The sequence below is a fragment of the Giraffa tippelskirchi genome, chromosome 3 (genome assembly GCF_054371585.1).
Source record: "Giraffa tippelskirchi isolate mGirTip1 chromosome 3, T2T-mGirTip1v1.2.pri, whole genome shotgun sequence".
Lineage (NCBI taxonomy): Eukaryota > Metazoa > Chordata > Mammalia > Artiodactyla > Giraffidae > Giraffa > Giraffa tippelskirchi.
The window spans coordinates 163,874,461-163,888,700 of record NC_137277.1 but is presented as its reverse complement, the minus strand read 5'-3'; positions in this window follow the sequence as shown (position 1 = coordinate 163,888,700).

Genomic DNA, 14,240 nt, shown 5'->3' with positions numbered 1-14,240 from the left:
CTTCCGCTCGCCGCCCGGACGCGCGGCCCCGCGGCGCCATTTCCGCTCCGACCCCTCGTGCACGCGCACGCAGTCGCGCCGGGCAGGAGCCGGGCGGCGGGGGTGGGGGGCGCTCTTGCGCACGCGCGATGCCGGTAGTCCTAACTCCCCTTGGCTAGTATCCCTATCGCCTCCCGGCCTGGTGTCGTTTTCCTAGGTCCGCCTGGCGGTCCGGTCCCGTACTCCCCAAAGATTTACTTCCACTCTTCCGGTCTTGTAATTTCAGAGACCCTGCAAGAAGCTCGCTCTTGTCATCCCCCAGCCGGCTTCTTTGCTCTCGGCTTGTCAGTGACCCTTCCTCGTGCCACACTAATGGCTGTCCAGCGGCACCGTCGCGCATTCATTTCGCCAAATGTGTAGTGGGCTTCTGCTCTGCGCTGGGGATACAGTGAAACACATGAAGTCCCGCCCTCGAGGAGCTTACAGTCTGGTAAAGGAAACGGACAAATTCTCAATTTATCTAACTACAGATTGTTAACAAGGTCAAGGAAGGAAAGGAATGAGAAGTCACTGAAGTGAATAAGCCTACCTGAATTTCTTTCATGCCTCCATTTCTGTGCCTAGAGTTGCCTCCAGGTGCCTCGAACGTGATTTTTCTCTGCCTCTGAAACCCTTTCATTCCAGTACCTCTGCCAGTGACATTTTTTTTTAACTTACCTGCATGCGGAAAATGAACTCATTTTTGTACTGCGTCTGTGCCTTATGCCTGTGCGCCTTGTTTTGTCTTTTTTTTTTCTCCAAGGAGAACCGGACAAATGTAGTTGAGTTAACTTTACATGTATTGATTTACTTTTTGCTACGTGCTCTTGGTAAAGGGAGGGATGGGGAATGCAAAAATGGACAAATAACTAGCAGTTGTCATCGAGGCCCAGACAGCCCTTCAAAATGGATTTCTTTGCTTACCGGCCATGGATAAACTTCCATTTGCAACTATTCCCAAATTATATGCTGATATTTTAACATTGTTTATTGAACTAAAATAATGCAGATATGTAGCTTTAAAATACATACATATACTAGAAGGCTTCAATGAAAAAAGTTGTTCCCTGACCTACTCTTTGGAGGCAATAGTCTCAACTTTATTACGTATTCATCCAGATTAGATTCATATATCTAAATAAATCCGTATACTACTAAATCTTGATTTGTTCATTTTAAGGGTTGTTTGTTGACTTCCTGCCATGACAGTTAAGAACACAAGTCAATCACTTCCGTTCTCCACCCCCCATATTTATGTAAAAATTTTAGTTAAACCAATAATCAGCATTTAAATTATGTATGCAAATACTGTTTACCAATGAGCCAATGTGTACTGCAACCGTGCCTCATAATTTATACAGCCCTTCATTTTTCTTAGAGTTAATTATTGCCTTTTTTCCCTTGCTTGTTAGTTTTTTATATTATCTACAGTTGGCTGCCCCCACCCCTGCAAGTGCTCTTAAGACTGTTCAAAAGTCTGGCAGCATTTTCTGTATACTCAAATGCATAAGTTCTGTTTTTTCTCTAGAATCTTTGTCCCAGAGTCTTCTTCCTCTTGTTTCAATTGGGACTGACTGGTCTCTAGACTTGTTGTACAGTTGTCATTCTGGAATTTTCCTGGGCTGGTTTTGCCCATTAAACGGATCCCATGCCTTCCTCTTTCTTAGTTTACTTCCTTGTTTTGCTGGAGCACTGCCTCTGGTAACTTCAAAAGGAAAAGACATAGGGGGATATATTGGAATCTTTGCATATTTTAAAATCTATTTTATCTTAATACTGATTTGTAGTTGAATTTATAGTTGGGCTGGTTATTGAATTTAAGTTTTGAAAATAATTTCCTATCATAATTTTGAGGGTATTATTCATTTTCCTCTACCTTCTAGATTGCTATTATGAAAAGCCTGATTCCTGTTTGTATTCCTGATCCTTTGTATGTTGCATCTTCTCTGCCTCTGGAGGCTTTAGGATTTTCTCTTTAGGCTGTGGGTTGGAAATTTTGTAATGATTTGCTCTGCTGTGACTCTTAATTTTTTTGAACTGAGCACTCATTCAAAATGGAAGCTCATGTACTTCAGCTTTGGAGGCAATTTTCTTTATTTCCTTGATAATTTCTTCTCCTCCATTTTCCTTGTTCACTTTCTGGAATGCCTATTATTTAAAAGTTAGATTTCTGGATTGATCCTTTCATTTTTTTTTTTTTTCTTCTGTTTTCTGTTGTTTGGGGTTGGTGTGTTTTATTATTATTTTCAATTGTAAGTATACATAATGTGAAATTTCTCATCTTAAGCATTTTTAAGTGTACAGTTCAGTCAGTTAAATCGTTTATTGGCATTTTAATGCAACCAGTCTCAAAACTTTTCATTTTGCAAAGTTGAAACTGTGTACTCATTGTTTGTTTTTGTTGTTCTGTTTTTCTGAGATATTTCCTTGTCATTATCTTCAGCCATTTTAAGTTTCAGGTTTTTTTATTTTTAATTCCCAAGACGTTTTTCCCCCAACTTCCCTTCCCATATTATTTTATCCTTCTTTTTTTTTTTTAATATATATTTATTTATTTGATTGATCTGGGTCTTAACTGCAGCATCTGAGATGTAGTTCCCTGACCAGGGAATGAACCTGGGCCCTCTGCGTAGGGAGTACAGACTCTTAGTCACCAAACCACTAGGGAAGTTCCTATCCTTGTTTTATTTGACAGGAGTATCTTCTATCTTTCTGAGGATGTTGTATGTTTTATGGACAGGAGTATCTTCTCTCTAAGGATACTATAGTGTGTTTCTTTTTAGTTTTCTTCTTCTCTTTGCTTTGATCTGTTTCTTTGTTGTTGTTTTTCTTTTTGCTTGTTTATTTTTGTTTCGTCTCATTTATGTTAATGGCCATCCTCAAAAGTCTGATTTCTTTAGCAGCCTGTTCATATTTAGGGATGAGATTCCAAAAAGCTGAGTGGAGGCTGAGTGTGTGGGCAAGAAGCGTTGACAATCACCTTACTACTCAAAAGTGACTAGCAGCCTTGGCTTCCTTTGGAAGCTTTTTGGAAGTAAAGAATCTCTGGTCCCACCATAAACTACAGATTTAGAATCTGCACTTTAACAAGATCACTACGTGACTCAAATGCACCTTATGTTGTGAGAAGTATTGGATGAGTGGGCTTATTATGAGGTGTACTAGTGATATGCTGGGCTTCCGTGGCAGCTCAGCTGGTAAAGAATCTACTTGCAATGTGGGAGACCCCGGTTCAATTCCTGGGTTGGGAAGATCCCCTGCAGAAGGGATAGGCTACCCACTCTAGTATTCATGGGCTTCCCTGGTGGCTCAGATGGTGAAGAATCTGCCTGCAATGTGGGATACCTGGATTTGATCCCTGGGTTGGGAAGATCTCCTGGAGGAGGGCTTGTGAACCCATTCCAGTATTTTTGCCTGGAAAATCCCATGGACAGAGAAGTCTCGTTGGCTACAGTCCATGGGGTTGCAAATAGTTGCACACGACTGAGTGACTAAGCACAGCATTGATGTGCTAGATTTCTTAGAGGGCCCACAAATGTCAGTATTGGGAGGCCTTTTCTCCAGAGGAGCATCCTCTAGTTTCTTGGGACTTAAAAACATGGCTATGAGTGTTCCCAGAGTCCTAAGAATGCATTCTAAGTTCCAAGCCACTTCCACTTAATCCCATTGTAAGCCGTGTGCCTCCCCACTGCCTTCCCCGGGGCTAGAGTGTATAGAAAATGAATCTCTATTGGTGGAGATGGTGGAAGGGGTGGAAATGGGATGGGTCAGATGGAAACAGGGGTAATGACTTGACTGTTTGGGAACCTAGAGTGCCAAAGGCTTTTTATTACAGAGATTTTTCAACCAATCTTTCCATTTTCTTCAATCTGGCTTTTGGTTTATTTAAACTTATGACTGATTGAACAAACATCTTTGTCCCACCACCTAGCTTTCTGGAATCTTAACGTTTTATAATTAAACTTGCATGAGTACTTTTTTTAAAAGAAGAAATACAGTTGAAACTTTCTCTGAAGCCCACCCAACTCTATTCCTTTTTCTCCTTCTTCCCCCTCCTCCTCAAAGGTACCTATCACCTTGCATTTGGTGTTTATCCTTCCCATGGCATGTTTTTACACTTTTATTACATATGCATGTATCTGTAAACAATGTGTAGCAAATTTGCATGATTTTAAAGTTTTTGTTATTAGTATCATACTGTATATCCTTTTGAAACTTGTTTCTTTTAGTCAGCAGTATGTTTTTGAGATTTACCCGTGTTGTTACATGAAGCTATTTTAATTGTGATGTAGCATTCCAGTGCTGAAGCTGAAGCTCCATCCAGTACTTTGGCCACCGGATGGGAAGAGCTGACTCATTGGAAAAGGCTCTGATGCTGGGCAAGATTGAAAGCAAAAGGAGAAGAGAGCGGCAGAGGATGAGATGGTTAGCATCACCGATTCAATGAACATGAATTTGAGCAAACTCCAGGAGATAGTGAAGGACAGCAAAGCCTGGCTTGCTGCAGTCCATGGGATCGCAAAGAGTCCGGCACGACTTAGCAACTGAACAACAGCAGCATTCCAGTATATGATTATATGTTATAATCACTAGGGTACTTATCTACTCTCCTGTTGAAGGACACTAAAGTTCTTTCCAGTATTTTTGGTATAAAAAGCAATGCTGTATGGAACATTCTTATACATATTTCTTGTGTACAGGTGTGAAAGTTTCTTTAGCATATATCCCTAGGGGTGTAGCTATTGAGTTGCAGATTATGTATACCTTTAACTTTTCCAGCTCTTGCCAAATTGGTCTCCAGAAAATTGTACCAATTTATACTCCCATTTGCAACATACAAATGTTCTTATTACTTCCTGTCCTTGGCATTGTCAGACTTCAAATGGATGGATATCAAAATACATCTGACTGTTTTAGAAATAAGAATTAGCCAAGTAGATAAAGAGGCGTACATGAAGGTCTAGAGGCAAGAGAACATGACATCTTGCAGAGAGGAAAAGCACACCGATAAGTTGTGGGGTAGAGCTGAAGGGGGAGGGAGGGAAATACCTGGAGTCAGACACCTGAAAACACAGTAATGGTTAACAGTTATTCAGGTTGAAGATTTGTTCTCTGTTAGGTGCTGGTGCTATTTTAAGAACTTTACATGTATCTCTTTGAATTCCTGTGACAACTCTAAGAAGTAGGAACTACAATTAGTTCGTGTTATAGATGATGAAACTGAGATGCCGATAGGCTAAGAATGTATCCAAAGGTATCCAAATGTAGCTGATCATTGAAGCTATATGTGTAGCTACATGTGGCTGATCACTGAACCTGGGATTTAGACTCCAGATGTCATGCTCTTGACATGCAATACAGATATCCAATACTGAACTGGATAGTTCTGCATTTTAGTTTCAAGTATAATAAAATCAAAGTATAAAAAAACTGTACCTAACATTGCATTTAAAAATAAAGACAGTAGCTTCTTGATTGAACCTTCATCCTGCTGAACCCCAATGGCCAAAATAAGGAAGGTGACTGTTTTAAAACAGCCATAAATTTGCTGCTTTCAGTCTTAGAGACAGAAGCTGGAGGTCATATTGGGGTTGGGGGGCTGGAATCAATTCAAACTGCTGCTACTGCTAAGTCGCTTCAGTCGTGTCCGACTCTGTGCGACCCCAGGTGCCATTGCCTTCTCCTCAATTCAAACTAGATTTTTATAAATTTAGGATGTCTGTTGTAACCCCCAGGATAACCACTGATAATAACTAAAAAAAGAAAAAAAAAAAAGTATGGAAAAGAAAATGAAGGAAGGACCAAAATTGTACACTAGAAAAATCAGTCAAACACAAAAGTAGAGTGTATTCAAGGAAATAAAGGAGAAAAAAGATTCAAGATACAAAGAAAACAAATAGCACAATGGTAGAAGTAAGTCCTTTATTATCAGTAATCATTTTAAATGTAAATTTGATAGGCTCACTTTATTAAAAGATGGAGATTGACAAAACATATAAAAACTTGTGATCCAGCTATACACTGCTTACGAGAAACTTAAGAAAAGACACAAATAGGTTGAAAGGATTGGAAAAATATGTCTATGCAAATAGTAAGCACAGATAGGTGGGGTGGTTATACTAGCACCAGAAAATATATATTTTAAGTTAAAAGTTGTTATAAAAGACAAAGAAGAATGCTATATATTGATAAAAGGATCACTTCATTGAGAAAATAGCAGTCATTACAAACATATACACACCAAACAACAGAGTCCCAAAATATAAGAAGCAAATACTGATAGAATTAAAGGGAGAAATAGATAGTTCTACAATAACAGTTGCAGTTGGCCTTCAATATCTCACTTTAAACAATGGATTGAATATCTAGGCAGAAGATGAGTAAAGAAACAGAGGACTTGAAGAATATTATAAATCAACTAAATCTAACACATACAGAACATCCCACCCAACACCAGCAGATACACATTCTCCTCAAGTGTACATGCAACATTCTCTAGGATAAGCCATATGTTAGGCCATAAAAAAACTCAATGAATTTTAAAAGATCAAAATCATACAAAACATTTTCTTCAACCACTTGAGAATGAAACTAGAAATCAGTAACAGAAGAGAACAGAAAAATTCACAAATGCATGGAAATCGAGCAACATACTCTAAGTACAAATACATCAAAGAAGAAGTCACTAGGGAAATTAGAAAATACTTTGATTTGAATGAAAATTAAAATATACCAAAACTTATGGGATGCAGTGAAAGCAGTCCTCAGGGGGATATTTACAGATCAACACTCTAACATCCTACCTTAAGAAACTAGAAAACAGAGCAAACTAAACCCAAAGCTGGCAAAGAAGGGAAAGCCCATAATAAAGTTTAGAGCATAGCTAAATAGAGGATAGAGAAACAATAGAGAGTACCAATAAAACCAAAAGGAAAATTCTTTTCTTTAAAAAGATCCAACAAAAGTGAAAAACTTTTAACTCAACTAAGAGAAAAAAGGGAAGATACAAGTAACTAAAATCAGACAAGTGAAGCCCTTACAGAAATTAAAAGGATTGTAAGAGAATATTATGAATAATTGTATGCCCATTAATTAGATAATGTAGATGAACAATTTTTAGATACGTGGAAATGATCGAAACTTAAGAATGAATGGAAAATATTAACAGACTTCTAACCAGAAAAATATATTAAATCAATAATCAAAAACCTCCCAAAAAAGAAATGTCCAGGACCAGGTGGCTTCACTAGTGAATTATACTAACCATGTAAAGAATGTGTGTGCGTAGTTGCTTCAGTTGTATCTGACTCTTTGTGACTCGATGGACTGTAGCCTGCCAGGATCCTCTGTTCGTGGATTCTTCATGCAAGAATACAGGAGTGGGTTGCTATGCCCTCCTCCATGGGATCTTCCTGACCCAGGGATCAAACACACGTCTCCTGCATTGCAGGTGTATTCTTTACTAGTGAGCTTCTTGGGAAGCCCCCCATGTAAAGAATAATTAATACCAACTCTGTCCAAACTCTTCCAAGAAACACAAGAGGAAGGGAAAATTTCCTAACACATTCTGTGAAGCCAGTATTGCCTTGATACCAAAGCCAGACACAGATACCACAAGAAAAGCAAACTACTCTATCTTTTATGAATATATATGAAAAAATCTTGAAGAAAATGGTAGCAAGCCAAGCCCAACAGCACATTAAAAAGATTATATACCACAACTGGGGCTTCCCTTGTAGCTCAGTGGTAAATGATCTGCCTGCCAATGCAGAAGATGTGGGTTCCATCCCTGGGTTGGGAAGATCTGGAGGAAGAAATAGCAACCCACTCCAGTATTCTTACCTGGAAATCCCATGGACCGAGAAGCCTGGTGGGCTACAGTCCAGGGGTCACAAAAGAGTCAGACCCAACTTAGTGAATAAAGAATATCATGACTGAGTGGAATTTACTCCAAGAATGCAGGGTGGTTCAACATAAGAAAATCAATCAGTGTGATACATCACATTAACAGAGTGAAAGAAAAGAATAAAGAACATCTCAATAGATGCAGAAAAGGCATTTGATGTAATGCAGCACTTTTTTTTTTTTTAAAAAAGAGCACTTTTTAAAGAAACAAATACTCATGAAGCTAGGAACAAAAGGGGATTTCCTTAACATAATAATGAACATTTATGAAAAAACCCACAACTGACATCATTCACAATTTTAAAAGACTTAAAACATTGTCCCTCAGATCAGGAACAAGACAAAGATGTCTACCTTCACCATAATTTTTGGCGTTGTACTGGAAGTCCTAGCAGAGCAATTAGGCAATAAAATAAAGGAAAAACATCCACACTGGAACACAAGAATTAAACTATCCCTATTTGTGAATGACATGATTCTATATAAAGAAAACCACATAGAATACACACATACACACACATACACACCTGCTAGAGCTAATTAAAGAATTTAGCAAAATTTTGGGGAACAATATCAACACATAAATCAGTTGCATTTCTATACACAATCTGAAAAGGAAGTTAAGAAAACAGTTTTACTTCCAATAGCATGTAAAAGAATAAATTACCAAGGAATAAGAATAACCAAGGAGGTGAAAGAATCATACACTAAAAACTACAAAGCATGGCTAAAAGAAGAATTTAAAGAAGACCCGAATTAATGAAAAGACATCCCAATGTTCACGAACTGAAAGACCTAATATTGTTAAGCTGGTAATATTCTCCAAAGCAACCTACAGATTCAATGTAATCCCTTGCAAAATCCCAGTAACCTTTCTGCATAAAAGAAGAAGTTGATGTTCAAATTTAGAGAGAACTGCAAGGGCCTCTAAATGGCCAAAATGATATTTTTAAAAAACAAAATTGGAGGACTCACACTTTCAGGTTCCGAAACTTACTACAGAGTGGGACTTTGCTAGTGCTCCTGTGGTTAAGATTCCTCACTTTCACTACAGGGGGCACAGGTTTGATCTCTGGTTGGGGAACTAAGATCCTTTATGCCAGACATTATGACCAAAAGCAAATAAAAATAAAAACTTACTACGAAGCTACAGCAATCAAAACAATGTGGTACTGACATAAAGACAGACATACAAAGACCAATGAAATAGAATTGAGAATTCACCAATAAACCCAACATCTATGGCCAACTAACTTTTGACAAGGGGGCCAAGACCATTCAATGGGGGAAAGAAGAGTCTCTTTAACAAATTACACTGGGACAACTGGATAACCTTATGCAAAAGAAGGGAGTTGTACCCTTATCTCACTATTTATACAAAAATTATTTCAAATTAGGTTGGATCAACAACCTAAATATAAATGTCAAAACTATAAAACTATTAGAAGAAAACAGGGGTAAAATCTTTATGACCTCAGATTTGTGAATAGATTCTTAGCTGCTGCTAAGTCGTGTCAGTCGTGTCCGACTCTGTGCGATCCCATAGACGGCAGCCTACCAGGCTCCGCCGTCCCTGGAATTTTCCAGGCAAGAACACTGGAGCGGGTTGCCATTTCCTTCTCCAATTTCTCCAATGCATGAAAGTAAAAAGGGAAAGTGAAGTTGCTCAGTCGTGTCCGACTCTTTGTGACCCCATGGACTTCAGCCCACCAGGCTCCTCCGTCCATGGGATTCTCCAGGCAAAAGTATTGGAGTGGGGTGCCATTGCCTTCTCCGATTCTTAGACTTGACACTAAAAGCAGAAGCAACAAAGGAAAAATAAATTGTTCATCAAAATTAAAAACTTGTGATAGACATATATAAGCCGTACCTCTAAACCTGAGGTAAGTCAGCCAAGGACTGTCATTTAAGTAAAGTCAGCTGAACATCTAAATATGAATAATGCAAAAGGTTGTGCTGTTCACAGGAAATTAGTGATTTATTTAAATTTTGAGTGGTTTCATATGCCTCCCAAGAAGTTATCTGCTTTAAAAAATCACATGTATTGAGCCTTTCATTTCAGCATAAAAAGAGAGACATACTACTTTTATTAATAGACAATTTCCCCTCATCTCTGGTGAATAAAGGTTGACTTGAAGGAAAGCCAAATTATTCACTTGCCTTGGATGCTCTCATGTCTTGGCCCTATTTTGATAAGATGCACAAATGTGACAAGGGAGATCAGGAGGCTATTCTATTTGTCTGGGTTGGAGAGGATGACAGTATGCTCTGGGTGGAGTAGGGAAGATGGAGAGAATTAGATGTTTTTAGAGTTATCGCAGTGAAGGAATCAAAAAGTTCTCGTGGTGGATTGAATAGGTGCTGCATTTGTTTTTTTTGTGCTGAGTATCAAGCTACCAGAAACTTAGCAACCTAAAATAATACCCATTTATTAGCTCACAGTTTCTATAGGTCAGAAGTCCAGGCATAGCTTGACTGGGTCGTCTGCTGAGAATCTCAGCAGACTTCAGTCCAGGTGCTGACTGGGACTGTGGTCTCATCAGAGATTCAACTGGGAAAAGATCCACTTCCAAAATTATTGGCAGAATTCATCTCCTAGCAACTGTAGAACTGAGGTCCCTATTTTCTTTCTTTCTTTCTTTCTTTTTTTTTATAAATAATTCACAGTTAAATTTTTAAAAAAAATTTGTATTTTTGACTGTGCTGGATCTTTGTTGCTGCATTGGCTTTTCTCTAGTTGTGGCAAGTGGGGCTACTCTCTCGTTGCAGTGTGCAGGCACACAGGCTTCTCATTGTGGTGGCTTCCCTTGTTGCAGAGCACAGGCTCTAGGACACAGGCTCAATAGTAGTAGCTCACAGGCTTTGTTGCTCTGCAGCATGTGGGATCTTCCTGGACCAGGGATTGAACCCATGTCTCCTGCCTTGACAGATAGATTCTTTACCATTGAGCCCACCAGAGAAGTCCCCCATTTTCTTGCTGGCTGTCAAAACCACCCCATCCCCACAACTCCCTTGACAAATATGACAGCTTAATTCTTTAAAACCAGGAAGGATGTCTTTCTCACTTCAACCTGCAGGATGGAGTCTTAGAATGTAATTATGGAGCTGACATCCTGTCACCCTTGCAATATAACACAGCCTAAACAAGAGGCTGGCATTGGTCACCTTGGCCATATTCTACTGACTAGAAAGCACATCACAGATTCTGCCTCAAGGAGAAGGGATTATACAAAAACATAACTGTGGAGGGAGGTTATCAGTTTAGAGTGTGTCCCCCACAGGAAGGATAAGGGAAAGCAAAGCGTCAGACCTAACTTTCAGATTTCTGCCTTGAGCAGGTGGGTGGCTCTTGTGCTGTTTATTGGGATGAAAACACAGAGGAGCACGTTGGTTGAGGGCAGCTCCTGAGCTCAGTTGTTGACCTGTCAGCTGCTCAAGGGCATGAAGCATGCCTATTCTGTTCTTCACTCGTTATCCAGTACCTCATGTAGTTCCTAACATATAGTCAGTGCTGAATAGAATGAATGGATGAACAAATGCCTCTACAAGACATCCAAATGTAGACAGCAATGAGCCAATATCTCCTGGAGGTCACTGGTGTTTGTACACTGATTAACACACCACCTTGGATGAGACTGCCTCGAAAAGAGGGTAAGAGAGAGGAAGGCAAGGGTCTCGGGACTGAGTGCTGGGAGCTGCAGCACCAACAGGTCAGGCTGAAGAGGAAACACTGCCAAAGGATACCAAGAAAGGACAGGCTTAAGAGGCTGTTGTCAAACAGCCTCCTGAGAATCCGAGTCAGTACTGAGAGGGGTCTGTGGGGAGAACTGGTTTTGGTGGAGTGGCAGGGCTAAGGAGCGGACAGGAGGTAAGGAAAGGGCGGGCAAGCCAAACCTTTTTTTCTAGAAATCTGGCTGTAGGGGAGGAAAGACTGAGTGATTCCTGGAGACAGATGAGTCATCCACTGTAGAGATCAGCCAGGTTCTGATGCCCAGAGAGGGCAGCTTGAGGCAGGCACTGGGACGGGACCAGCCTTCTCGGTCAAAGGGGAAGAGAACATCTGCTCTGCTGATTTCTTGATCTTGCCTTAATACTGCTTTCTCTATCATGTTATTATTATAGTCAAGCTAACACATTTCTTTAAGAATGTTAAGGTTGGAAAATACACTCAAGAAGTCTCATTCCTCTCCTTTTCTCCTCTTCCCTCCTTCTTCCTCCTCCTAAATCATTCTGTCCAGAATGTATTTCCTCCCTCCCTCCCTTCCTTCTGAAATTAGTGTGGAAGAGACGTGACCAGTTTCATTGAGGATAAGTAGACTGCAAGAAGGAGAAGGTGAAAATAAAGCAAAGATGGTAATAGTGTGAGGCTTCTGAGAAAATGATGGGGAAATAGACTCCAGGGCACAGACTGACTTTGAGTTGGCTGAGGGATGCAAATACTCTGATGCACAAGCAGGAGGAAGGTGTGCAGGGGGCCCAGTTAGAGTATTGGGTTGGTGTCAGGAAGTAGAGGGAGGTTTCCAGGGTTCAGGTCCAAGTATCTTATGTGTCCACCCCTATCCCTGAGACACTAGTTTTTCATATAATAAACTTAATATTTGTTGAATGAAAGAATAGGTGCAGAAATCCTTTAAAGGACACCATAAATAGTGTACATCTTCCTTGATTTTTCAAAACGAAATACTTACTGACTTTAGTTATCATATGAGTAACACATGCTCCTTATAAAAAATGTAAATAATACAGAAAATTTCCCTTGAAATTCTCCCCTACAGAGATAACAACTGCAAATGGTGAGCATCCACCTTGCCCCAGTGGGTTACATATTAACTAAAGATCACCTTATACTTGGAATTGTGTAAGCTGTTTTTCTCACTTTAACATTGTATCCTTTGTGTCAATATGTAAAGACCTTCCTTATCTTCCGTAACACCTGCTTGGTATCCATGACACCTTTGAGTCTCGTACATTTATTAACAAAAACTTCTTTTGATAATCATTTAGGTTGTTGCTGATTTTTCAATACAGCTTTGCACACCTGTACCATTATTTTATTAAAATAAATTTAGGGACTTCCCTGGTGTTCCAGTGATTCAGACTCTGCCCTTCCAATGCAGGGGGCATGGGTTTGATCCCTGATGTGGGAACTGAGATCCCTCCCTACCCCCACCCCCAAAATAAATAAAATAAATTTAAACGAGGGCAGCATATATGTACATTTCAAATTTTGATACCTGTCTCCAAATTGCCCTCCAAAGGACTGTGCCAATTTAAGCTTCCATCAACAGGATGTCAGGTCACCTGTCTCCACATACACTTGTCAACAACTGGCTATTAGAAATCTTTTTAATCCTGTCCATCTAAGGAAAAAATTAATCTTGTTTTAATTTGCTTGTCTGTAATTATTAGTGAGGTTCTACATCTTAGATATGAATTTTGGCCGTTTTCAAGTCTTCTTTTATGGAGTGCTTCTTTGTGCCATGTACTCACTGAGTAAACATTGAATGGCCTATCAGCAAAAACCTTCAGAACTGGGAATGAGCCTTCCGAGTAACTCGGGTCAAAATGGTCATGAAATGCCCACCCCCTGCCAAAGTATGGTTGGATTTATGACCACAAGGGGGCCCTGTCAACAACAACTTGGCACTTGCCAAGAGCATTTGCCAGTAACTAAACAGCAATAACAACAAGGGTATTTGCCATCTACCTCTGCAGAGACTGAGTTTCCCTGGTAGCTCAGCTGGTGAAGAATCCGTCTACAATGCAGGAAACCTCAGTTCAGTTCCGGTGTTGGAAAGATCCCCTGGAGGAAGGATAGGCTACCCACTCCAGTATTCTTGTCTGGAGATCCCCACGGACAGAGGAGCCTGGCAGGCTACAATCCATAGGGTCACAAAGAGTCGGACATGACTGAGTGATTAAGCACAATCCATACTTCAATAATAATGTGACTTCCCTGGTGGCTCAGGTGGTAAAGCATCTGCCTACAATGCGGGAGACCCAAGTTCGCTCCCTGGGTTGGGAAGATCCTCTGGGGAAGGAAATGGCAACCCACTCCAGTACTCTTGCCTGGAAAATCCCATGGAGAGAGGAGTGTGGTAGGCTACGGTCCGTGGGGTTGCAAAGAGTCGGACACGACTGAGCGACTTCACTTTCACTTTTCATACTTTAATAATACTGTTCTTTTTCCAGCATGTTGCAAATACTTTTTTCCATTTTGTTGTCTTTTAACTCTGCTGTTGATTTGCTTTGCAATATAGCAATTTTGCATTTTTTAAAAATTTATTTCTAATTGGAGGATAATTGCATTACAATGT